The 23,210-nt window shown below is 49.3% G+C and overlaps 24 non-coding genes across 24 annotated transcripts; all 24 read left to right on the forward strand.

Annotated features, from left to right (window-relative positions):
* Positions 1 to 1,236: 1,236 nt before the first annotated feature.
* Positions 1,237 to 1,310, forward strand: TRNAI-AAU (transfer RNA isoleucine (anticodon AAU)). Its single transcript has one exon. It is a non-coding gene; the product is annotated as a tRNA-Ile (tRNA).
* Positions 1,311 to 1,979: 669 nt separating this feature from the next.
* On the forward strand, positions 1,980 to 2,053 carry TRNAI-AAU (transfer RNA isoleucine (anticodon AAU)). The gene has a single exon. It is a non-coding gene; the product is annotated as a tRNA-Ile (tRNA).
* Positions 2,054 to 2,722: 669 nt separating this feature from the next.
* On the forward strand, positions 2,723 to 2,796 carry TRNAI-AAU (transfer RNA isoleucine (anticodon AAU)). Its single transcript has one exon. It is a non-coding gene; the product is annotated as a tRNA-Ile (tRNA).
* Positions 2,797 to 3,465: 669 nt separating this feature from the next.
* TRNAI-AAU (transfer RNA isoleucine (anticodon AAU)) lies at positions 3,466 to 3,539 on the forward strand. Its single transcript has one exon. It is a non-coding gene; the product is annotated as a tRNA-Ile (tRNA).
* Positions 3,540 to 4,208: 669 nt separating this feature from the next.
* TRNAI-AAU (transfer RNA isoleucine (anticodon AAU)) lies at positions 4,209 to 4,282 on the forward strand. The gene has a single exon. It is a non-coding gene; the product is annotated as a tRNA-Ile (tRNA).
* A 669-nt stretch (positions 4,283 to 4,951) lies between these two features.
* Positions 4,952 to 5,025, forward strand: TRNAI-AAU (transfer RNA isoleucine (anticodon AAU)). The gene has a single exon. It is a non-coding gene; the product is annotated as a tRNA-Ile (tRNA).
* Positions 5,026 to 5,694: 669 nt separating this feature from the next.
* TRNAI-AAU (transfer RNA isoleucine (anticodon AAU)) lies at positions 5,695 to 5,768 on the forward strand. The gene has a single exon. It is a non-coding gene; the product is annotated as a tRNA-Ile (tRNA).
* Positions 5,769 to 6,667: 899 nt separating this feature from the next.
* TRNAI-AAU (transfer RNA isoleucine (anticodon AAU)) lies at positions 6,668 to 6,741 on the forward strand. The gene has a single exon. It is a non-coding gene; the product is annotated as a tRNA-Ile (tRNA).
* A 722-nt stretch (positions 6,742 to 7,463) lies between these two features.
* Positions 7,464 to 7,537, forward strand: TRNAI-AAU (transfer RNA isoleucine (anticodon AAU)). Its single transcript has one exon. It is a non-coding gene; the product is annotated as a tRNA-Ile (tRNA).
* A 1,872-nt stretch (positions 7,538 to 9,409) lies between these two features.
* Positions 9,410 to 9,483, forward strand: TRNAI-AAU (transfer RNA isoleucine (anticodon AAU)). The gene has a single exon. It is a non-coding gene; the product is annotated as a tRNA-Ile (tRNA).
* Positions 9,484 to 10,152: 669 nt separating this feature from the next.
* Positions 10,153 to 10,226, forward strand: TRNAI-AAU (transfer RNA isoleucine (anticodon AAU)). The gene has a single exon. It is a non-coding gene; the product is annotated as a tRNA-Ile (tRNA).
* A 669-nt stretch (positions 10,227 to 10,895) lies between these two features.
* Positions 10,896 to 10,969, forward strand: TRNAI-AAU (transfer RNA isoleucine (anticodon AAU)). The gene has a single exon. It is a non-coding gene; the product is annotated as a tRNA-Ile (tRNA).
* A 669-nt stretch (positions 10,970 to 11,638) lies between these two features.
* On the forward strand, positions 11,639 to 11,712 carry TRNAI-AAU (transfer RNA isoleucine (anticodon AAU)). Its single transcript has one exon. It is a non-coding gene; the product is annotated as a tRNA-Ile (tRNA).
* A 1,412-nt stretch (positions 11,713 to 13,124) lies between these two features.
* Positions 13,125 to 13,198, forward strand: TRNAI-AAU (transfer RNA isoleucine (anticodon AAU)). The gene has a single exon. It is a non-coding gene; the product is annotated as a tRNA-Ile (tRNA).
* A 669-nt stretch (positions 13,199 to 13,867) lies between these two features.
* TRNAI-AAU (transfer RNA isoleucine (anticodon AAU)) lies at positions 13,868 to 13,941 on the forward strand. Its single transcript has one exon. It is a non-coding gene; the product is annotated as a tRNA-Ile (tRNA).
* Positions 13,942 to 14,610: 669 nt separating this feature from the next.
* Positions 14,611 to 14,684, forward strand: TRNAI-AAU (transfer RNA isoleucine (anticodon AAU)). The gene has a single exon. It is a non-coding gene; the product is annotated as a tRNA-Ile (tRNA).
* A 1,412-nt stretch (positions 14,685 to 16,096) lies between these two features.
* Positions 16,097 to 16,170, forward strand: TRNAI-AAU (transfer RNA isoleucine (anticodon AAU)). Its single transcript has one exon. It is a non-coding gene; the product is annotated as a tRNA-Ile (tRNA).
* A 669-nt stretch (positions 16,171 to 16,839) lies between these two features.
* TRNAI-AAU (transfer RNA isoleucine (anticodon AAU)) lies at positions 16,840 to 16,913 on the forward strand. Its single transcript has one exon. It is a non-coding gene; the product is annotated as a tRNA-Ile (tRNA).
* A 669-nt stretch (positions 16,914 to 17,582) lies between these two features.
* On the forward strand, positions 17,583 to 17,656 carry TRNAI-AAU (transfer RNA isoleucine (anticodon AAU)). Its single transcript has one exon. It is a non-coding gene; the product is annotated as a tRNA-Ile (tRNA).
* A 668-nt stretch (positions 17,657 to 18,324) lies between these two features.
* Positions 18,325 to 18,398, forward strand: TRNAI-AAU (transfer RNA isoleucine (anticodon AAU)). Its single transcript has one exon. It is a non-coding gene; the product is annotated as a tRNA-Ile (tRNA).
* Positions 18,399 to 19,810: 1,412 nt separating this feature from the next.
* Positions 19,811 to 19,884, forward strand: TRNAI-AAU (transfer RNA isoleucine (anticodon AAU)). The gene has a single exon. It is a non-coding gene; the product is annotated as a tRNA-Ile (tRNA).
* A 1,412-nt stretch (positions 19,885 to 21,296) lies between these two features.
* On the forward strand, positions 21,297 to 21,370 carry TRNAI-AAU (transfer RNA isoleucine (anticodon AAU)). The gene has a single exon. It is a non-coding gene; the product is annotated as a tRNA-Ile (tRNA).
* A 669-nt stretch (positions 21,371 to 22,039) lies between these two features.
* TRNAI-AAU (transfer RNA isoleucine (anticodon AAU)) lies at positions 22,040 to 22,113 on the forward strand. Its single transcript has one exon. It is a non-coding gene; the product is annotated as a tRNA-Ile (tRNA).
* A 669-nt stretch (positions 22,114 to 22,782) lies between these two features.
* Positions 22,783 to 22,856, forward strand: TRNAI-AAU (transfer RNA isoleucine (anticodon AAU)). The gene has a single exon. It is a non-coding gene; the product is annotated as a tRNA-Ile (tRNA).
* Positions 22,857 to 23,210: the final 354 nt, after the last annotated feature.

Consider the following 23,210-nt stretch of genomic DNA (forward strand, 5'->3'; position numbering starts at 1 on the left):
CTCTTTCATTTCCGGCGAGCTCAGTTGGTTAGAGCATTATGCTAATAATGCCAAAGTCTCCAGTTCCATCTGTGTAGTTGCCTGGCTTTTCTCATCAGAATTAGGTCGGACCTGTCGGCCCTTTTATCCAGCTAGACAGTCATTTAAGAAGGCCCAGAAAGTGTTGTTAGATTTGCCAAAATACATGACCAGTGACCTGAGTTGGTTAGAGCATTCTGCTAATCATGCCAAAGCCTCTGGTTCGAGCCCTGTAGTCACCTGGCTCTAATCTTCCCAAGTAGCTTAGAGTGCGATGCTAATTACATTAAGGTCGCAGCCTCAACCCCTGTGTGAGCCAGGCTCTTTTTTTCTGAAGACCCACTGCTATCTTTTGGACAGGTTGCACAGCCCTTTCTTTTCAATTGTGGGCAAACGGACCTTTAATCCCTTTTATTCGGTAGACATTCGGGCGGGTAGGGCCGGAAAGCATCAGAAGACCGAGCACATCACATATGGCCGGTTAGCTCAGTTGGTTAGAGCGTGGTGCTAATAACGCCAAGGTCGCGGGTTCGATCCCTGTACGGGCCAGTTCCTCCGCTTTTGGTGAGCTTTAGTAGGAGGACTGTTAAGCCCTTCTACCGGGTACAAAGTCATACGGGATGGGCCAGAAAGCGTCAGATGAATGGCCACAGCCCACGGCCGGTCAGGGGCCAGATTCTTGAATTTTGGTGAGCTCTCTGTTATATAGTGGACAGGTTGCAAAACTCTTTCATTTCCGGCGAGCTCAGTTGGTTAGAGCATTATGCTAATAATGCCAAAGTCTCCAGTTCCATCTGTGTAGTTGCCTGGCTTTTCTCATCAGAATTAGGTCGGACCTGTCGGCCCTTTTATCCAGCTAGACAGTCATTTAAGAAGGCCCAGAAAGTGTTGATAGATTTGCCAAAATACATGACCAGTGAGCTGAGTTGGTTAGAGCATTCTGCTAATCATGCCAAAGCCTCTGGTTCGAGCCCTGTAGTCACCTGGCTCTAATCTTCCCAAGTAGCTTAGAGTGCGATGCTAATTACATTAAGGTCGCAGCCTCAACCCCTGTGTGAGCGAGGCTCTTTTTTTCTGAAGACCCACTGCTATCTTTTGGACAGGTTGCACAGCCCTTTCTTTTCAATTGTGGGCAAACGGACCTTTAATCCCTTTTATTCGGTAGACATTCGGGCGGGTAGGGCCGGAAAGCATCAGAAGACCGAGCACATCACATATGGCCGGTTAGCTCAGTTGGTTAGAGCGTGGTGCTAATAACGCCAAGGTCGCGGGTTCGATCCCCGTACGGGCCAGTTCCTCCGCTTTTGGTGAGCTTTAGTAGGAGGACTCTTAAGCTCTTCTACCGGGTACAAAGTCATACGGGATGGGCCAGAAAGCGTCAGATGAATGGCCACAGCCCACGGCCGGTCAGGGGCCAGATTCTTGAATTTTGGTGAGCTCTCTGTTATATAGTGGACAGGTTGCAAAACTCTTTCATTTCCGGCGAGCTCAGTTGGTTAGAGCATTATGCTAATAACGCCAAAGTCTCCAGTTCCATCTGTGTAGTTGCCTGGCTTTTCTCATCAGAATTAGGTCGGACCTGTCGGCCCTTTTATCCAGCTAGACAGTCATTTAAGAAGGCCCAGAAAGTGTTGTTAGATTTGCCAAAATACATGACCAGTGAGCTGAGTTGGTTAGAGCATTCTGCTAATCATGCCAAAGCCTCTGGTTCGAGCCCTGTAGTCACCTGGCTCTAATCTTCCCAAGTAGCTTAGAGTGCGATGCTAATTACATTAAGGTCGCAGCCTCAACCCCTGTGTGAGCCAGGCTCTTTTTTTCTGAAGACCCACTGCTATCTTTTGGACAGGTTGCACAGCCCTTTCTTTTCAATTGTGGGCAAACGGACCTTTAATCCCTTTTATTCGGTAGACATTCGGGCGGGTAGGGCCGGAAAGCATCAGAAGACCGAGCACATCACATATGGCCGGTTAGCTCAGTTGGTTAGAGCGTGGTGCTAATAACGCCAAGGTCGCGGGTTCGATCCCCGTACGGGCCAGTTCCTCCGCTTTTGGTGAGCTTTAGTAGGAGGACTGTTAAGCCCTTCTACCGGGTACAAAGTCATACGGGATGGGCCAGAAAGCGTCAGATGAATGGCCACAGCCCACGGCCGGTCAGGGGCCAGATTCTTGAATTTTGGTGAGCTCTCTGTTATATAGTGGACAGGTTGCAAAACTCTTTCATTTCCGGCGAGCTCAGTTGGTTAGAGCATTATGCTAATAATGCCAAAGTCTCCAGTTCCATCTGTGTAGTTGCCTGGCTTTTCTCATCAGAATTAGGTCGGACCTGTCGGCCCTTTTATCCAGCTAGACAGTCATTTAAGAAGGCCCAGAAAGTGTTGTTAGATTTGCCAAAACACATGACCAGTGAGCTGAGTTGGTTAGAGCATTCTGCTAATCATGCCAAAGCCTCTGGTTCGAGCCCTGTAGTCACCTGGCTCTAATCTTCCCAAGTAGCTTAGAGTGCGATGCTAATTACATTAAGGTCGCAGCCTCAACCCCTGTGTGAGCCAGGCTCTTTTTTTCTGAAGACCCACTGCTATCTTTTGGACAGGTTGCACAGCCCTTTCTTTTCAATTGTGGGCAAACGGACCTTTAATCCCTTTTATTCGGTAGACATTCGGGCGGGTAGGGCCGGAAAGCATCAGAAGACCGAGCACATCACATATGGCCGGTTAGCTCAGTTGGTTAGAGCGTGGTGCTAATAACGCCAAGGTCGCGGGTTCGATCCCCGTACGGGCCAGTTCCTCCGCTTTTAGTGAGCTTTAGTAGGAGGACTGTTAAGCCCTTCTACCGGGTACAAAGTCATACGGGATGGGCCAGAAAGCGTCAGATGAATGGCCACAGCCCACGGCCGGTCAGGGGCCAGATTCTTGAATTTTGGTGAGCTCTCTGTTATATAGTGGACAGGTTGCAAAACTCTTTCATTTCCGGCGAGCTCAGTTGGTTAGAGCATTATGCTAATAACGCCAAAGTCTCCAGTTCCATCTGTGTAGTTGCCTGGCTTTTCTCATCAGAATTAGGTCGGACCTGTCGGCCCTTTTATCCAGCTAGACAGTCATTTAAGAAGGCCCAGAAAGTGTTGTTAGATTTGCCAAAATACATGACCAGTGAGCTGAGTTGGTTAGAGCATTCTGCTAATCATGCCAAAGCCTCTGGTTCGAGCCCTGTAGTCACCTGGCTCTAATCTTCCCAAGTAGCTTAGAGTGCGATGCTAATTACATTAAGGTCGCAGCCTCAACCCCTGTGTGAGCCAGGCTCTTTTTTTCTGAAGACCCACTGCTATCTTTTGGACAGGTTGCACAGCCCTTTCTTTTCAATTGTGGGCAAACGGACCTTTAATCCCTTTTATTCGGTAGACATTCGGGCGGGTAGGGCCGGAAAGCATCAGAAGACCGAGCACATCACATATGGCCGGTTAGCTCAGTTGGTTAGAGCGTGGTGCTAATAACGCCAAGGTCGCGGGTTCGATCCCCGTACGGGCCAGTTCCTCTGCTTTTGGTGAGCTTTAGTAGGAGGACTGTTAAGCCCTTCTACCGGGTACAAAGTCATACGGGATGGGCCAGAAAGCGTCAGATGAATGGCCACAGCCCACGGCCGGTCAGGGGCCAGATTCTTGAATTTTGGTGAGCTCTCTGTTATATAGTGGACAGGTTGCAAAACTCTTTCATTTCCGGCGAGCTCAGTTGGTTAGAGCATTATGCTAATAATGCCAAAGTCTCCAGTTCCATCTGTGTAGTTGCCTGGCTTTTCTCATCAGAATTAGGTCGGACCTGTCGGCCCTTTTATCCAGCTAGACAGTCATTTAAGAAGGCCCAGAAAGTGTTGTTAGATTTGCCAAAATACATGACCAGTGAGCTGAGTTGGTTAGAGCATTCTGCTAATCATGCCAAAGCCTCTGGTTCGAGCCCTGTAGTCACCTGGCTCTAATCTTCCCAAGTAGCTTAGAGTGCGATGCTAATTACATTAAGGTCGCAGCCTCAACCCCTGTGTGAGCCAGGCTCTTTTTTTCTGAAGACCCACTGCTATCTTTTGGACAGGTTGCACAGCCCTTTCTTTTCAATTGTGGGCAAACGGACCTTTAATCCCTTTTATTCGGTAGACATTCGGGCGGGTAGGGCCGGAAAGCATCAGAAGACCGAGTACATCACATATGGCCGGTTAGCTCAGTTGGTTAGAGCGTGGTGCTAATAACGCCAAGGTCGCGGGTTCGATCCCCGTACGGGCCAGTTCCTCCGCTTTTGGTGAGCTTTAGTAGGAGGACTGTTAAGCCCTTCTACCGGGTACAAAGTCATACGGGATGGGCCAGAAAGCGTCAGATGAATGGCCACAGCCCACGGCCGGTCAGGGGCCAGATTCTTGAATTTTGGTGAGCTCTCTGTTATATAGTGGACAGGTTGCAAAACTCTTTCATATCCGGCGAGCTCAGTTGGTTAGAGCATTATGCTAATAATGCCAAAGTCTCCAGTTCCATCTGTGTAGTTGCCTGGCTTTTCTCATCAGAATTAGGTCGGACCTGTCGGCCCTTTTATCCAGCTAGACAGTCATTTAAGAAGGCCCAGAAAGTGTTGTTAGATTTGCCAAAATACATGACCAGTGAGCTGAGTTGGTTAGAGCATTCTGCTAATCATGCCAAAGCCTCTGGTTCGAGCCCTGTAGTCACCTGGCTCTAATCTTCCCAAGTAGCTTAGAGTGCGATGCTAATTACATTAAGGGCGCAGTCTCAACCCCTGTGTGAGCCAGGCTCTTTTTTTCTGAAGACCCACTGCTATCTTTTGGACAGGTTGCACAGCCCTTTCTTTTCAATTGTGGGCAAACGGACCTTTAATCCCTTTTATTCGGTAGACATTCGGGCGGGTAGGGCCGGAAAGCATCAGAAGACCGAGCACATCACATATGGCCGGTTAGCTCAGTTGGTTAGAGCGTGGTGCTAATAACGCCAAGGTCGCGGGTTCGATCCCCGTACGGGCCAGTTCCTCTGCTTTTGGTGAGCTTTAGTAGGAGGACTGTTAAGCCCTTCTACCGGGTACAAAGTCATACGGGATGGGCCAGAAAGCGTCAGATGAATGGCCACAGCCCACGGCCGGTCAGGGGCCAGATTCTTGAATTTTGGTGAGCTCTCTGTTATATAGTGGACAGGTTGCAAAACTCTTTCATTTCCGGCGAGCTCAGTTGGTTAGAGCATTATGCTAATAATGCCAAAGTCTCCAGTTCCATCTGTGTAGTTGCCTGGCTTTTCTCATCAGAATTAGGTCGGACCTGTCGGCCCTTTTATCCAGCTAGACAGTCATTTAAGAAGGCCCAGAAAGTGTTGTTAGATTTGCCAAAATACATGACCAGTGAGCTGAGTTGGTTAGAGCATTCTGCTAATCATGCCAAAGCCTCTGGTTCGAGCCCTGTAGTCACCTGGCTCTAATCTTCCCAAGTAGCTTAGAGTGCGATGCTAATTACATTAAGGTCGCAGCCTCAACCCCTGTGTGAGCCAGGCTCTTTTTTTCTGAAGACCCACTGCTATCTTTTGGACAGGTTGCACAGCCCTTTCTTTTCAATTGTGGGCAAACGGACCTTTAATCCCTTTTATTCGGTAGACATTCGGGCGGGTAGGGCCGGAAAGCATCAGAAGACCGAGTACATCACATATGGCCGGTTAGCTCAGTTGGTTAGAGCGTGGTGCTAATAACGCCAAGGTCGCGGGTTCGATCCCCGTACGGGCCAGTTCCTCCGCTTTTGGTGAGCTTTAGTAGGAGGACTGTTAAGCCCTTCTACCGGGTACAAAGTCATACGGGATGGGCCAGAAAGCGTCAGATGAATGGCCACAGCCCACGGCCGGTCAGGGGCCAGATTCTTGAATTTTGGTGAGCTCTCTGTTATATAGTGGACAGGTTGCAAAACTCTTTCATTTCCGGCGAGCTCAGTTGGTTAGAGCATTATGCTAATAATGCCAAAGTCTCCAGTTCCATCTGTGTAGTTGCCTGGCTTTTCTCATCAGAATTAGGTCGGACCTGTCGGCCCTTTTATCCAGCTAGACAGTCATTTAAGAAGGCCCAGAAAGTGTTGTTAGATTTGCCAAAATACATGACCAGTGAGCTGAGTTGGTTAGAGCATTCTGCTAATCATGCCAAAGCCTCTGGTTCGAGCCCTGTAGTCACCTGGCTCTAATCTTCCCAAGTAGCTTAGAGTGCGATGCTAATTACATTAAGGGCGCAGTCTCAACCCCTGTGTGAGCCAGGCTCTTTTTTTCTGAAGACCCACTGCTATCTTTTGGACAGGTTGCACAGCCCTTTCTTTTCAATTGTGGGCAAACGGACCTTTAATCCCTTTTATTCGGTAGACATTCGGGCGGGTAGGGCCGGAAAGCATCAGAAGACCGAGCACATCACATATGGCCGGTTAGCTCAGTTGGTTAGAGCGTGGTGCTAATAACGCCAAGGTCGCAGCCTCAACCCCTGTGTGAGCCAGGCTCTTTTTTTCTGAAGACCCACTGCTATCTTTTGGACAGGTTGCACAGCCCTTTCTTTTCAATTGTGGGCAAACGGACCTTTAATCCCTTTTATTCGGTAGACATTCGGGCGGGTAGGGCCGGAAAGCATCAGAAGACCGAGCACATCACATATGGCCGGTTAGCTCAGTTGGTTAGAGCGTGGTGCTAATAACGCCAAGGTCGCGGGTTCGATCCCCGTACGGGCCAGTTCCTCCGCTTTTGGTGAGCTTTAGTAGGAGGACTGTTAAGCCCTTCTACCGGGTACAAAGTCATACGGGATGGGCCAGAAAGCGTCAGATGAATGGCCACAGCCCACGGCCGGTCAGGGGCCAGATTCTTGAATTTTGGTGAGCTCTCTGTTATATAGTGGACAGGTTGCAAAACTCTTTCATTTCCGGCGAGCTCAGTTGGTTAGAGCATTCTGCTAATCATGCCAAAGCCTCTGGTTCGAGCCCTGTAGTCACCTGGCTCTAATCTTCCCAAGTAGCTTAGAGTGCGATGCTAATTACATTAAGGTCGCAGCCTCAACCCCTGTGTGAGCCAGGCTCTTTTTTTCTGAAGACCCACTGCTATCTTTTGGACAGGTTGCACAGCCCTTTCTTTTCAATTGTGGGCAAACGGACCTTTAATCCCTTTTATTCGGTAGACATTCGGGCGGGTAGGGCCGGAAAGCATCAGAAGACCGAGCACATCACATATGGCCAGTTAGCTCAGTTGGTTAGAGCGTGGTGCTAATAACGCCAAGGTCGCAGCCTCAACCCCTGTGTGAGCCAGGCTCTTTTTTTCTGAAGACCCACTGCTATCTTTTGGACAGGTTGCACAGCCCTTTCTTTTCAATTGTGGGCAAACGGACCTTTAATCCCTTTTATTCGGTAGACATTCGGGCGGGTAGGGCCGGAAAGCATCAGAAGACCGAGCACATCACATATGGCCGGTTAGCTCAGTTGGTTAGAGCGTGGTGCTAATAACGCCAAGGTCGCGGGTTCGATCCCCGTACGGGCCAGTTCCTCCGCTTTTGGTGAGCTTTAGTAGGAGGACTGTTAAGCCCTTCTACCGGGTACAAAGTCATACGGGATGGGCCAGAAAGCGTCAGATGAATGGCCACAGCCCACGGCCGGTCAGGGGCCAGATTCTTGAATTTTGGTGAGCTCTCTGTTATATAGTGGACAGGTTGCAAAACTCTTTCATTTCCGGCGAGCTCAGTTGGTTAGAGCATTATGCTAATAATGCCAAAGTCTCCAGTTCCATCTGTGTAGTTGCCTGGCTTTTCTCATCAGAATTAGGTCGGACCTGTCGGCCCTTTTATCCAGCTAGACAGTCATTTAAGAAGGCCCAGAAAGTGTTGTTAGATTTGCCAAAATACATGACCAGTGAGCTGAGTTGGTTAGAGCATTCTGCTAATCATGCCAAAGCCTCTGGTTCGAGCCCTGTAGTCACCTGGCTCTAATCTTCCCAAGTAGCTTAGAGTGCGATGCTAATTACATTAAGGGCGCAGCCTCAACCCCTGTGTGAGCCAGGCTCTTTTTTTCTGAAGACCCACTGCTATCTTTTGGACAGGTTGCACAGCCCTTTCTTTTCAATTGTGGGCAAACGGACCTTTAATCCCTTTTATTCGGTAGACATTCGGGCGGGTAGGGCCGGAAAGCATCAGAAGACCGAGCACATCACATATGGCCGGTTAGCTCAGTTGGTTAGAGCGTGGTGCTAATAACGCCAAGGTCGCAGCCTCAACCCCTGTGTGAGCCAGGCTCTTTTTTTCTGAAGACCCACTGCTATCTTTTGGACAGGTTGCACAGCCCTTTCTTTTCAATTGTGGGCAAACGGACCTTTAATCCCTTTTATTCGGTAGACATTCGGGCGGGTAGGGCCGGAAAGCATCAGAAGACCGAGCACATCACATATGGCCGGTTAGCTCAGTTGGTTAGAGCGTGGTGCTAATAACGCCAAGGTTGTGGGTTCGATCCTCGTACGGGCCAGTTCCTCCGCTTTTGGTGAGCTTTAGTAGGAGGACTGTTAAGCCCTTCTACCGGGTACAAAGTCATACGGGATGGGCCAGAAAGCGTCAGATGAATGGCCACAGCCCACGGCCGGTCAGGGGCCAGATTCTTGAATTTTGGTGAGCTCTCTGTTATATAGTGGACAGGTTGCAAAACTCTTTCATTTCCGGCGAGCTCAGTTGGTTAGAGCATTATGCTAATAATGCCAAAGTCTCCAGTTCCATCTGTGTAGTTGCCTGGCTTTTCTCATCAGAATTAGGTCGGACCTGTCGGCCCTTTTATCCAGCTAGACAGTCATTTAAGAAGGCCCAGAAAGTGTTGTTAGATTTGCCAAAATACATGACCAGTGAGCTGAGTTGGTTAGAGCATTCTGCTAATCATGCCAAAGCCTCTGGTTTGAGCCCTGTAGTCACCTGGCTCTAATCTTCCCAAGTAGCTTAGAGTGCGATGCTAATTACATTAAGGGCGCAGCCTCAACCCCTGTGTGAGCCAGGCTCTTTTTTTCTGAAGACCCACTGCTATCTTTTGGACAGGTTGCACAGCCCTTTCTTTTCAATTGTGGGCAAACGGACCTTTAATCCCTTTTATTCGGTAGACATTCGGGCGGGTAGGGCCGGAAAGCATCAGAAGACCGAGCACATCACATATGGCCGGTTAGCTCAGTTGGTTAGAGCGTGGTGCTAATAACGCCAAGGTCGCAGCCTCAACCCCTGTGTGAGCCAGGCTCTTTTTTTCTGAAGACCCACTGCTATCTTTTGGACAGGTTGCACAGCCCTTTCTTTTCAATTGTGGGCAAACGGACCTTTAATCCCTTTTATTCGGTAGACATTCGGGCGGGTAGGGCCGGAAAGCATCAGAAGACCGAGCACATCACATATGGCCGGTTAGCTCAGTTGGTTAGAGCGTGGTGCTAATAACGCCAAGGTCGCGGGTTCGATCCCCGTACGGGCCAGTTCCTCCGCTTTTGGTGAGCTTTAGTAGGAGGACTGTTAAGCCCTTCTACCGGGTACAAAGTCATACGGGATGGGCCAGAAAGCGTCAGATGAATGGCCACAGCCCACGGCCGGTCAGGGGCCAGATTCTTGAATTTTGGTGAGCTCTCTGTTATATAGTGGACAGGTTGCAAAACTCTTTCATTTCCGGCGAGCTCAGTTGGTTAGAGCATTATGCTAATAATGCCAAAGTCTCCAGTTCCATCTGTGTAGTTGCCTGGCTTTTCTCATCAGAATTAGGTCGGACCTGTCGGCCCTTTTATCCAGCTAGACAGTCATTTAAGAAGGCCCAGAAAGTGTTGTTAGATTTGCCAAAATACATGACCAGTGAGCTGAGTTGGTTAGAGCATTCTGCTAATCATGCCAAAGCCTCTGGTTCGAGCCCTGTAGTCACCTGGCTCTAATCTTCCCAAGTAGCTTAGAGTGCGATGCTAATTACATTAAGGGCGCAGCCTCAACCCCTGTGTGAGCCAGGCTCTTTTTTTCTGAAGACCCACTGCTATCTTTTGGACAGGTTGCACAGCCCTTTCTTTTCAATTGTGGGCAAACGGACCTTTAATCCCTTTTATTCGGTAGACATTCGGGCGGGTAGGGCCGGAAAGCATCAGAAGAACGAGCACATCACATATGGCCGGTTAGCTCAGTTGGTTAGAGCGTGGTGCTAATAACGCCAAGGTCGCGGGTTCGATCCCCGTACGGGCCAGTTCCTCCGCTTTTGGTGAGCTTTAGTAGGAGGACTGTTAAGCCCTTCTACCGGGTACAAAGTCATACGGGATGGGCCAGAAAGCGTCAGATGAATGGCCACAGCCCACGGCCGGTCAGGGGCCAGATTCTTGAATTTTGGTGAGCTCTCTGTTATATAGTGGACAGGTTGCAAAACTCTTTCATTTCCGGCGAGCTCAGTTGGTTAGAGCATTATGCTAATAACGCCAAAGTCTCCAGTTCCATCTGTGTAGTTGCCTGGCTTTTCTCATCAGAATTAGGTCGGACCTGTCGGCCCTTTTATCCAGCTAGACAGTCATTTAAGAAGGCCCAGAAAGTGTTGTTAGATTTGCCAAAATACATGACCAGTGAGCTGAGTTGGTTAGAGCATTCTGCTAATCATGCCAAAGCCTCTGGTTCGAGCCCTGTAGTCACCTGGCTCTAATCTTCCCAAGTAGCTTAGAGTGCGATGCTAATTACATTAAGGTCGCAGCCTCAACCCCTGTGTGAGCCAGGCTCTTTTTTTCTGAAGACCCACTGCTATCTTTTGGACAGGTTGCACAGCCCTTTCTTTTCAATTGTGGGCAAACGGACCTTTAATCCCTTTTATTCGGTAGACATTCGGGCGGGTAGGGCCGGAAAGCATCAGAAGACCGAGCACATCACATATGGCCGGTTAGCTCAGTTGGTTAGAGCGTGGTGCTAATAACGCCAAGGTCGCGGGTTCGATCCCCGTACGGGCCAGTTCCTCCGCTTTTGGTGAGCTTTAGTAGGAGGACTGTTAAGCCCTTCTACCGGGTACAAAGTCATACGGGATGGGCCAGAAAGCGTCAGATGAATGGCCACAGCCCACGGCCGGTCAGGGGCCAGATTCTTGAATTTTGGTGAGCTCTCTGTTATATAGTGGACAGGTTGCAAAACTCTTTCATTTCCGGCGAGCTCAGTTGGTTAGAGCATTATGCTAATAACGCCAAAGTCTCCAGTTCCATCTGTGTAGTTGCCTGGCTTTTCTCATCAGAATTAGGTCGGACCTGTCGGCCCTTTTATCCAGCTAGACAGTCATTTAAGAAGGCCCAGAAAGTGTTGTTAGATTTGCCAAAATACATGACCAGTGAGCTGAGTTGGTTAGAGCATTCTGCTAATCATGCCAAAGCCTCTGGTTCGAGCCCTGTAGTCACCTGGCTCTAATCTTCCCAAGTAGCTTAGAGTGCGATGCTAATTACATTAAGGTCGCAGCCTCAACCCCTGTGTGAGCCAGGCTCTTTTTTTCTGAAGACCCACTGCTATCTTTTGGACAGGTTGCACAGCCCTTTCTTTTCAATTGTGGGCAAACGGACCTTTAATCCCTTTTATTCGGTAGACATTCGGGCGGGTAGGGCCGGAAAGCATCAGAAGACCGAGCACATCACATATGGCCGGTTAGCTCAGTTGGTTAGAGCGTGGTGCTAATAACGCCAAGGTCGCGGGTTCGATCCCCGTACGGGCCAGTTCCTCCGCTTTTGGTGAGCTTTAGTAGGAGGACTGTTAAGCCCTTCTACCGGGTACAAAGTCATACGGGATGGGCCAGAAAGCGTCAGATGAATGGCCACAGCCCACGGCCGGTCAGGGGCCAGATTCTTGAATTTTGGTGAGCTCTCTGTTATATAGTGGACAGGTTGCAAAACTCTTTCATTTCCGGCGAGCTCAGTTGGTTAGAGCATTATGCTAATAACGCCAAAGTCTCCAGTTCCATCTGTGTAGTTGCCTGGCTTTTCTCATCAGAATTAGGTCGGACCTGTCGGCCCTTTTATCCAGCTAGACAGTCATTTAAGAAGGCCCAGAAAGTGTTGTTAGATTTGCCAAAATACATGACCAGTGAGCTGAGTTGGTTAGAGCATTCTGCTAATCATGCCAAAGCCTCTGGTTCGAGCCCTGTAGTCACCTGGCTCTAATCTTCCCAAGTAGCTTAGAGTGCGATGCTAATTACATTAAGGTCGCAGCCTCAACCCCTGTGTGAGCCAGGCTCTTTTTTTCTGAAGACCCACTGCTATCTTTTGGACAGGTTGCACAGCCCTTTCTTTTCAATTGTGGGCAAACGGACCTTTAATCCCTTTTATTCGGTAGACATTCGGGCGGGTAGGGCCGGAAAGCATCAGAAGACCGAGCACATCACATATGGCCGGTTAGCTCAGTTGGTTAGAGCGTGGTGCTAATAACGCCAAGGTCGCGGGTTCAATCCCCGTACGGGCCAGTTCCTCCGCTTTTGGTGAGCTTTAGTAGGAGGACTGTTAAGCCCTTCTACCGGGTACAAAGTCATACGGGATGGGCCAGAAAGCGTCAGATGAATGGCCACAGCCCACGGCCGGTCAGGGGCCAGATTCTTGAATTTTGGTGAGCTCTCTGTTATATAGTGGACAGGTTGCAAAACTCTTTCATTTCCGGCGAGCTCAGTTGGTTAGAGCATTATGCTAATAATGCCAAAGTCTCCAGTTCCATCTGTGTAGTTGCCTGGCTTTTCTCATCAGAATTAGGTCGGACCTGTCGGCCCTTTTATCCAGCTAGACAGTCATTTAAGAAGGCCCAGAAAGTGTTGTTAGATTTGCCAAAATACATGACCAGTGAGCTGAGTTGGTTAGAGCATTCTGCTAATCATGCCAAAGCCTCTGGTTCGAGCCCTGTAGTCACCTGGCTCTAATCTTCCCAAGTAGCTTAGAGTGCGATGCTAATTACATTAAGGTCGCAGCCTCAACCCCTGTGTGAGCCAGGCTCTTTTTTTCTGAAGACCCACTGCTATCTTTTGGACAGGTTGCACAGCCCTTTCTTTTCAATTGTGGGCAAACGGACCTTTAATCCCTTTTATTCGGTAGACATTCGGGCGGGTAGGGCCGGAAAGCATCAGAAGACCGAGCACATCACATATGGCCGGTTAGCTCAGTTGGTTAGAGCGTGGTGCTAATAACGCCAAGGTCGCGGGTTCGATCCCCGTACGGGCCAGTTCCTCCGCTTTTGGTGAGCTTTAGTAGGAGGACTGTTAAGCCCTTCTACCGGGTACAAAGTCATACGGGATGGGCCAGAAAGCGTCAGATGAATGGCCACAGCCCACGGCCGGTCAGGGGCCAGATTCTTGAATTTTGGTGAGCTCTCTGTTATATAGTGGACAGGTTGCAAAACTCTTTCATTTCCGGCGAGCTCAGTTGGTTAGAGCATTATGCTAATAATGCCAAAGTCTCCAGTTCCATCTGTGTAGTTGCCTGGCTTTTCTCATCAGAATTAGGTCGGACCTGTCGGCCCTTTTATCCAGCTAGACAGTCATTTAAGAAGGCCCAGAAAGTGTTGTTAGATTTGCCAAAATACATGACCAGTGAGCTGAGTTGGTTAGAGCATTCTGCTAATCATGCCAAAGCCTCTGGTTCGAGCCCTGTAGTCACCTGGCTCTAATCTTCCCAAGTAGCTTAGAGTGCGATGCTAATTACATTAAGGTCGCAGCCTCAACCCCTGTGTGAGCCAGGCTCTTTTTTTCTGAAGACCCACTGCTATCTTTTGGACAGGTTGCACAGCCCTTTCTTTTCAATTGTGGGCAAACGGACCTTTAATCCCTTTTATTCGGTAGACATTCGGGCGGGTAGGGCCGGAAAGCATCAGAAGACCAAGCACATCACATATGGCCGGTTAGCTCAGTTGGTTAGAGCGTGGTGCTAATAACGCCAAGGTCGCGGGTTCGATCCCCGTACGGGCCAGTTCCTCCGCTTTTGGTGAGCTTTAGTAGGAGGACTGTTAAGCCCTTCTACCGGGTACAAAGTCATACGGGATGGGCCAGAAAGCGTCAGATGAATGGCCACAGCCCACGGCCGGTCAGGGGCCAGATTCTTGAATTTTGGTGAGCTCTCTGTTATATAGTGGACAGGTTGCAAAACTCTTTCATTTCCGGCGAGCTCAGTTGGTTAGAGCATTATGCTAATAATGCCAAAGTCTCCAGTTCCATCTGTGTAGTTGCCTGGCTTTTCTCATCAGAATTAGGTCGGACCTGTCGGCCCTTTTATCCAGCTAGACAGTCATTTAAGAAGGCCCAGAAAGTGTTGTTAGATTTGCCAAAATACATGACCAGTGAGCTGAGTTGGTTAGAGCATTCTGCTAATCATGCCAAAGCCTCTGGTTCGAGCCCTGTAGTCACCTGGCTCTAATCTTCCCAAGTAGCTTAGAGTGCGATGCTAATTACATTAAGGTCGCAGCCTCAACCCCTGTGTGAGCCAGGCTCTTTTTTTCTGAAGACCCACTGCTATCTTTTGGACAGGTTGCACAGCCCTTTCTTTTCAATTGTGGGCAAACGGACCTTTAATCCCTTTTATTCGGTAGACATTCGGGCGGGTAGGGCCGGAAAGCATCAGAAGACCGAGCACATCACATATGGCCGGTTAGCTCAGTTGGTTAGAGCGTGGTGCTAATAACGCCAAGGTCGCGGGTTCGATCCCCGTACGGGCCAGTTCCTCCGCTTTTGGTGAGCTTTAGTAGGAGGACTGTTAAGCCCTTCTACCGGGTACAAAGTCATACGGGATGGGCCAGAAAGCGTCAGATGAATGGCCACAGCCCACGGCCGGTCAGGGGCCAGATTCTTGAATTTTGGTGAGCTCTCTGTTATATAGTGGACAGGTTGCAAAACTCTTTCATTTCCGGCGAGCTCAGTTGGTTAGAGCATTATGCTAATAATGCCAAAGTCTCCAGTTCCATCTGTGTAATTGCCTGGCTTTTCTCATCAGAATTAGGTCGGACCTGTCGGCCCTTTTATCCAGCTAGACAGTCATTTAAGAAGGCCCAGAAAGTGTTGTTAGATTTGCCAAAATACATGACCAGTGAGCTGAGTTGTTTAGAGCATTCTGCTAATCATGCCAAAGCCTCTGGTTCGAGCCCTGTAGTCACCTGGCTCTAATCTTCCCAAGTAGCTTAGATTGCGATGCTAATTACATTAAGGTCGCAGCCTCAACCCCTGTGTGAGCCAGGTTCTTTTTTTCTGAAGACCCACTGCTATCTTTTGGACAGGTTGCACAGCCCTTTCTTTTCAATTGTGGGCAAACGGACCTTTAATCCCTTTTATTCGGTAGACATTCGGGCGGGTAGGGCCGGAAAGCATCAGAAGACCAAGCACATCACATATGGCCGGTTAGCTCAGTTGGTTAGAGCGTGGTGCTAATAACGCCAAGGTCGCGGGTTCAATCCCCGTACGGGCCAGTTCCTCCGCTTTTGGTGAGCTTTAGTAGGAGGACTGTTAAGCCCTTCTACCGGGTACAAAGTCATACGGGATGGGCCAGAAAGCGTCAGATGAATGGCCACAGCCCACGGCCGGTCAGGGGCCAGATTCTTGAATTTTGGTGAGCTCTCTGTTATATAGTGGACAGGTTGCAAAACTCTTTCATTTCCGGCGAGCTCAGTTGGTTAGAGCATTATGCTAATAACGCCAAAGTCTCCAGTTCCATCTGTGTAGTTGCCTGGCTTTTCTCATCAGAATTAGGTCGGACCTGTCGGCCCTTTTATCCAGCTAGACAGTCATTTAAGAAGGCCCAGAAAGTGTTGTTAGATTTGCCAAAATACATGACCAGTGAGCTGAGTTGGTTAGAGCATTCTGCTAATCATGCCAAAGCCTCTGGTTCGAGCCCTGTAGTCACCTGGCTCTAATCTTCCCAAGTAGCTTAGAGTGCGATGCTAATTACATTAAGGTCGCAGCCTCAACCCCTGTGTGAGCCAGGCTCTTTTTTTCTGAAGACCCACTGCTATCTTTTGGACAGGTTGCACAGCCCTTTCTTTTCAATTGTGGGCAAACGGACCTTTAATCCCTTTTATTCGGTAGACATTCGGGCGGGTAGGGCCGGAAAGCATCAGAAGACCGAGCACATCACATATGGCCGGTTAGCTCAGTTGGTTAGAGCGTGGTGCTAATAACGCCAAGGTCGCGGGTTCGATCCCCGTACGGGCCAGTTCCTCCGCTTTTGGTGAGCTTTAGTAGGAGGACTGTTAAGCCCTTCTACCGGGTACAAAGTCATACGGGATGGGCCAGAAAGCGTCAGATGAATGGCCACAGCCCACGGCGGGTCAGGGGCCAGATTCTTGAATTTTGGTGAGCTCTCTGTTATATAGTGGACAGGTTGCAAAACTCTTTCATTTCCGGCGAGCTCAGTTGGTTAGAGCATTATGCTAATAACGCCAAAGTCTCCAGTTCCATCTGTGTAGTTGCCTGGCTTTTCTCATCAGAATTAGGTCGGACCTGTCGGCCCTTTTATCCAGCTAGACAGTCATTTAAGAAGGCCCAGAAAGTGTTGTTAGATTTGCCAAAATACATGACCAGTGAGCTGAGTTGGTTAGAGCATTCTGCTAATCATGCCAAAGCCTCTGGTTCGAGCCCTGTAGTCACCTGGCTCTAATCTTCCCAAGTAGCTTAGAGTGCGATGCTAATTACATTAAGGTCGCAGCCTCAACCCCTGTGTGAGCCAGGCTCTTTTTTTCTGAAGACCCACTGCTATCTTTTGGACAGGTTGCACAGCCCTTTCTTTTCAATTGTGGGCAAACGGACCTTTAATCCCTTTTATTCGGTAGACATTCGGGCGGGTAGGGCCGGAAAGCATCAGAAGACCGAGCACATCACATATGGCCGGTTAGCTCAGTTGGTTAGAGCGTGGTGCTAATAACGCCAAGGTCGCGGGTTCGATCCCCGTACGGGCCAGTTCCTCCGCTTTTGGTGAGCTTTAGTAGGAGGACTGTTAAGCCCTTCTACCGGGTACAAAGTCATACGGGATGGGCCAGAAAGCGTCAGATGAATGGCCACAGCCCACGGCCGGTCAGGGGCCAGATTCTTGAATTTTGGTGAGCTCTCTGTTATATAGTGGACAGGTTGCAAAACTCTTTCATTTCCGGCGAGCTCAGTTGGTTAGAGCATTATGCTAATAATGCCAAAGTCTCCAGTTCCATCTGTGTAATTGCCTGGCTTTTCTCATCAGAATTAGGTCGGACCTGTCGGCCCTTTTATCCAGCTAGACAGTCATTTAAGAAGGCCCAGAAAGTGTTGTTAGATTTGCCAAAATACATGACCAGTGAGCTGAGTTGTTTAGAGCATTCTGCTAATCATGCCAAAGCCTCTGGTTCGAGCCCTGTAGTCACCTGGCTCTAATCTTCCCAAGTAGCTTAGATTGCGATGCTAATTACATTAAGGTCGCAGCCTCAACCCCTGTGTGAGCCAGGTTCTTTTTTTCTGAAGACCCACTGCTATCTTTTGGACAGGTTGCACAGCCCTTTCTTTTCAATTGTGGGCAAACGGACCTTTAATCCCTTTTATTCGGTAGACATTCGGGCGGGTAGGGCCGGAAAGCATCAGAAGACCGAGCACATCACATATGGCCGGTTAGCTCAGTTGGTTAGAGCGTGGTGCTAATAACGCCAAGGTCGCGGGTTCGATCCCCGTACGGGCCAGTTCCTCCGCTTTTGGTGAGCTTTAGTAGGAGGACTGTTAAGCCCTTCTACCGGGTACAAAGTCATACGGGATGGGCCAGAAAGCGTCAGATGAATGGCCACAGCCCACGGCCGGTCAGGGGCCAGATTCTTGAATTTTGGTGAGCTCTCTGTTATATAGTGGACAGGTTGCAAAACTCTTTCATTTCCGGCGAGCTCAGTTGGTTAGAGCATTATGCTAATAATGCCAAAGTCTCCAGTTCTATCTGTGTAGTTGCCTGGTTTTCTCATCAGAATTAGGTCGGACCTGTCGGCCCTTTTATCCAGCTAGACAGTCATTTAAGAAGGCCCAGAAAGTGTTGTTAGATTTGCCAAAATACATGACCAGTGAGCTGAGTTGGTTAGAGCATTCTGCTAATCATGCCAAAGCCTCTGGTTCGAGCCCTGTAGTCACCTGGCTCTAATCTTCCCAAGTAGCTTAGAGTGCGATGCTAATTACATTAAGGTCGCAGCCTCAACCCCTGTGTGAGCCAGGCTCTTTTTTTCTGAAGACCCACTGCTATCTTTTGGACAGGTTGCACAGCCCTTTCTTTTCAATTGTGGGCAAACGGACCTTTAATCCCTTTTATTCGGTAGACATTCGGGCGGGTAGGGCCGGAAAGCATCAGAAGACCGAGCACATCACATGTGGCCGGTTAGCTCAGTTGGTTAGAGCGTGGTGCTAATAACGCCAAGGTCGCGGGTTCGATCCCCGTACGGGCCAGTTCCTCCGCTTTTGGTGAGCTTTAGTAGGAGGACTGTTAAGCCCTTCTACCGGGTACAAAGTCATACGGGATGGGCCAGAAAGCGTCAGATGAATGGCCACAGCCCACGGCCGGTCAGGGGCCAGATTCTTGAATTTTGGTGAGCTCTCTGTTATATAGTGGACAGGTTGCAAAACTCTTTCATTTCCGGCGAGCTCAGTTGGTTAGAGCATTATGCTAATAATGCCAAAGTCTCCAGTTCCATCTGTGTAGTTGCCTGGCTTTTCTCATCAGAATTAGGTCGGACCTGTCGGCCCTTTTATCCAGCTAGACAGTCATTTAAGAAGGCCCAGAAAGTGTTGTTAGATTTGCCAAAATACATGACCAGTGAGCTGAGTTGGTTAGAGCATTCTGCTAATCATGCCAAAGCCTCTGGTTCGAGCCCTGTAGTCACCAGGCTCTAATCTTCCCAAGTAGCTTAGAGTGCGATGCTAATTACATTAAGGTCGCAGCCTCAACCCCTGTGTGAGCCAGGCTCTTTTTTTCTGAAGACCCACTGCTATCTTTTGGACAGGTTGCACAGCCCTTTCTTTTCAATTGTGGGCAAACGGACCTTTAATCCCTTTTATTCGGTAGACATTCGGGCGGGTAGGGCCGGAAAGCATCAGAAGACCGAGCACATCACATATGGCCGGTTAGCTCAGTTGCTTAGAGCGTGGTGCTAATAACGCCAAGGTCGCGGGTTCGATCCCCGTACGGGCCAGTTCCTCCGCTTTTGGTGAGCTTTAGTAGGAGGACTGTTAAGCCCTTCTACCGGGTACAAAGTCATACGGGATGGGCCAGAAAGCGTCAGATGAATGGCCACAGCCCACGGCCGGTCAGGGGCCAGATTCTGGAATTTTGGTGAGCTCTCTGTTATATAGTGGACAGGTTGCAAAACTCTTTCATTTCCGGCGAGCTCAGTTGGTTAGAGCATTATGCTAATAATGCCAAAGTCTCCAGTTCCATCTGTGTAGTTGCCTGGCTTTTCTCATCAGAATTAGGTCGGACCTGTCGGCCCTTTTATCCAGCTAGACAGTCATTTAAGAAGGCCCAGAAAGTGTTGTTAGATTTGCCAAAATACATGACCAGTGAGCTGAGTTGGTTAGAGCATTCTGCTAATCATGCCAAAGCCTCTGGTTCGAGCCCTGTGGTCACCTGGCTCTAATCTTCCCAAGTAGCTTAGAGTGCGATGCTAATTACATTAAGGGCGCAGCCTCAACCCCTGTGTGAGCCAGGCTCTTTTTTTCTGAAGACCCACTGCTATCTTTTGGACAGGTTGCACAGCCCTTTCTTTTCAATTGTGGGCAAACGGACCTTTAATCCCTTTTATTCGGTAGACATTCGGGCGGGTAGGGCCGGAAAGCATCAGAAGACCGAGCACATCACATATGGCCGGTTAGCTCAGTTGGTTAGAGCGTGGTGCTAATAACGCCAAGGTCGCGGGTTCGATCCCCGTACGGGCCAGTTCCTCCGCTTTTGGTGAGCTTTAGTAGGAGGACTGTTAAGCCCTTCTACCGGGTACAAAGTCATACGGGATGGGCCAGAAAGCGTCAGATGAATGGCCACAGCCCACGGCCGGTCAGGGGCCAGATTCTTGAATTTTGGTGAGCTCTCTGTTATATAGTGGACAGGTTGCAAAACTCTTTCATTTCCGGCGAGCTCAGTTGGTTAGAGCATTATGCTAATAATGCCAAAGTCTCCAGTTCCATCTGTGTAGTTGCCTGGCTTTTCTCATCAGAATTAGGTCGGACCTGTCGGCCCTTTTATCCAGCTAGACAGTCATTTAAGAAGGCCCAGAAAGTGTTGTTAGATTTGCCAAAATACATGACCAGTGAGCTGAGTTGGTTAGAGCATTCTGCTAATCATGCCAAAGCCTCTGGTTCGAGCCCTGTAGTCACCTGGCTCTAATCTTCCCAAGTAGCTTAGAGTGCGATGCTAATTACATTAAGGTCGCAGCCTCAACCCCTGTGTGAGCCAGGCTCTTTTTTTCTGAAGACCCACTGCTATCTTTTGGACAGGTTGCACAGCCCTTTCTTTTCAATTGTGGGCAAACGGACCTTTAATCCCTTTTATTCGGTAGACATTCGGGCGGGTAGGGCCGGAAAGCATCAGAAGACCGAGCACATCACATATGGCCAGTTAGCTCAGTTGGTTAGAGCGTGGTGCTAATAACGCCAAGGTCACGGGTTCGATCCCCGTACGGGCCAGTTCCTCCGCTTTTGGTGAGCTTTAGTAGGAGGACTGTTAAGCCCTTCTACCGGGTACAAAGTCATACGGGATGGGCCAGAAAGCGTCAGATGAATGGCCACAGCCCACGGCCGGTCAGGGGCCAGATTCTTGAATTTTGGTGAGCTCTCTGTTATATAGTGGACAGGTTGCAAAACTCTTTCATTTCCGGCGAGCTCAGTTGGTTAGAGCATTATGCTAATAATGCCAAAGTCTCCAGTTCCATCTGTGTAGTTGCCTGGCTTTTCTCATCAGAATTAGGTCGGACCTGTCGGCCCTTTTATCCAGCTAGACAGTCATTTAAGAAGGCCCAGAAAGTGTTGTTAGATTTGCCAAAATACATGACCAGTGAGCTGAGTTGGTTAGAGCATTCTGCTAATCATGCCAAAGCCTCTGGTTCGAGCCCTGTAGTCACCTGGCTCTAATCTTCCCAAGTAGCTTAGAGTGCGATGCTAATTACATTAAGGTCGCAGCCTCAACCCCTGTGTGAGCCAGGCTCTTTTTTTCTGAAGACCCACTGCTATCTTTTGGACAGGTTGCACAGCCCTTTCTTTTCAATTGTGGGCAAACGGACCTTTAATCCCTTTTATTCGGTAGACATTCGGGCGGGTAGGGCCGGAAAGCATCAGAAGACCGAGCACATCACATATGGCCGGTTAGCTCAGTTGGTTAGAGCGTGGTGCTAATAACGCCAAGGTCGCGGGTTCGATCCCCGTACGGGCCAGTTCCTCCGCTTTTGGTGAGCTTTAGTAGGAGGACTGTTAAGCCCTTCTACCGGGTACAAAGTCATACGGGATGGGCCAGAAAGCGTCAGATGAATGGCCACAGCCCACGGCCGGTCAGGGGCCAGATTCTTGAATTTTGGTGAGCTCTCTGTTATATAGTGGACAGGTTGCAAAACTCTTTCATTTCCGGCGAGCTCAGTTGGTTAGAGCATTATGCTAATAATGCCAAAGTCTCCAGTTCCATCTGTGTAGTTGCCTGGCTTTTCTCATCAGAATTAGGTCGGACCTGTCGGCCCTTTTATCCAGCTAGAGAGTCATTTAAGAAGGCCCAGAAAGTGTTGTTAGATTTGCCAAAATACATGACCAGTGAGCTGAGTTGGTTAGAGCATTCTGCTAATCATGCCAAAGCCTCTGGTTCGAGCCCTGTAGTCACCTGGCTCTAATCTTCCCAAGTAGCTTAGAGTGCGATGCTAATTACATTAAGGTCGCAGCCTCAACCCCTGTGTGAGCCAGGCTCTTTTTTTCTGAAGACCCACTGCTATCTTTTGGACAGGTTGCACAGCCCTTTCTTTTCAATTGTGGGCAAACGGACCTTTAATCCCTTTTATTCGGTAGACATTCGGGCGGGTAGGGCCGGAAAGCATCAGAAGACCGAGCACATCACATATGGCCGGTTAGCTCAGTTGGTTAGAGCGTGGTGCTAATAACGCCAAGGTCGCGGGTTCGATCCCCGTACGGGCCAGTTCCTCCGCTTTTGGTGAGCTTTAGTAGGAGGACTGTTAAGCCCTTCTACCGGGTACAAAGTCATACGGGATGGGCCAGAAAGCGTCAGATGAATGGCCACAGCCCACGGCCGGTCAGGGGCCAGATTCTTGAATTTTGGTGAGCTCTCTGTTATATAGTGGACAGGTTGCAAAACTCTTTCATTTCCGGCGAGCTCAGTTGGTTAGAGCATTATGCTAATAATGCCAAAGTCTCCAGTTCCATCTGTGTAGTTGCCTGGCTTTTCTCATCAGAATTAGGTCGGACCTGTCGGCCCTTTTATCCAGCTAGACAGTCATTTAAGAAGGCCCAGAAAGTGTTGTTAGATTTGCCAAAATACATGACCAGTGAGCTGAGTTGGTTAGAGCATTCTGCTAATCATGCCAAAGCCTCTGGTTCGAGCCCTGTAGTCACCTGGCTCTAATCTTCCCAAGTAGCTTAGAGTGCGATGCTAATTACATTAAGGTCGCAGCCTCAACCCCTGTGTGAGCCAGGCTCTTTTTTTCTGAAGACCCACTGCTATCTTTTGGACAGGTTGCACAGCCCTTTCTTTTCAATTGTGGGCAAACGGACCTTTAATCCCTTTTATTCGGTAGACATTCGGGCGGGTAGGGCCGGAAAGCATCAGAAGACCGAGCACATCACATATGGCCGGTTAGCTCAGTTGGTTAGAGCGTGGTGCTAATAACGCCAAGGTCGCGGGTTCGATCCCCGTACGGGCCAGTTCCTCCGCTTTTGGTGAGCTTTAGTAGGAGGACTGTTAAGCCCTTCTACCGGGTACAAAGTCATACGGGATGGGCCAGAAAGCGTCAGATGAATGGCCACAGCCCACGGCCGGTCAGGGGCCAGATTCTTGAATTTTGGTGAGCTCTCTGTTATATAGTGGACAGGTTGCAAAACTCTTTCATTTCCGGCGAGCTCAGTTGGTTAGAGCATTATGCTAATAATGCCAAAGTCTCCAGTTCCATCTGTGTAGTTGCCTGGCTTTTCTCATCAGAATTAGGTCGGACCTGTCGGCCCTTTTATCCAGCTAGACAGTCATTTAAGAAGGCCCAGAAAGTGTTGTTAGATTTGCCA

This window comes from Engystomops pustulosus, chromosome 4, assembly GCF_040894005.1.
Source record: "Engystomops pustulosus chromosome 4, aEngPut4.maternal, whole genome shotgun sequence".
NCBI lineage: Eukaryota > Metazoa > Chordata > Amphibia > Anura > Leptodactylidae > Engystomops > Engystomops pustulosus.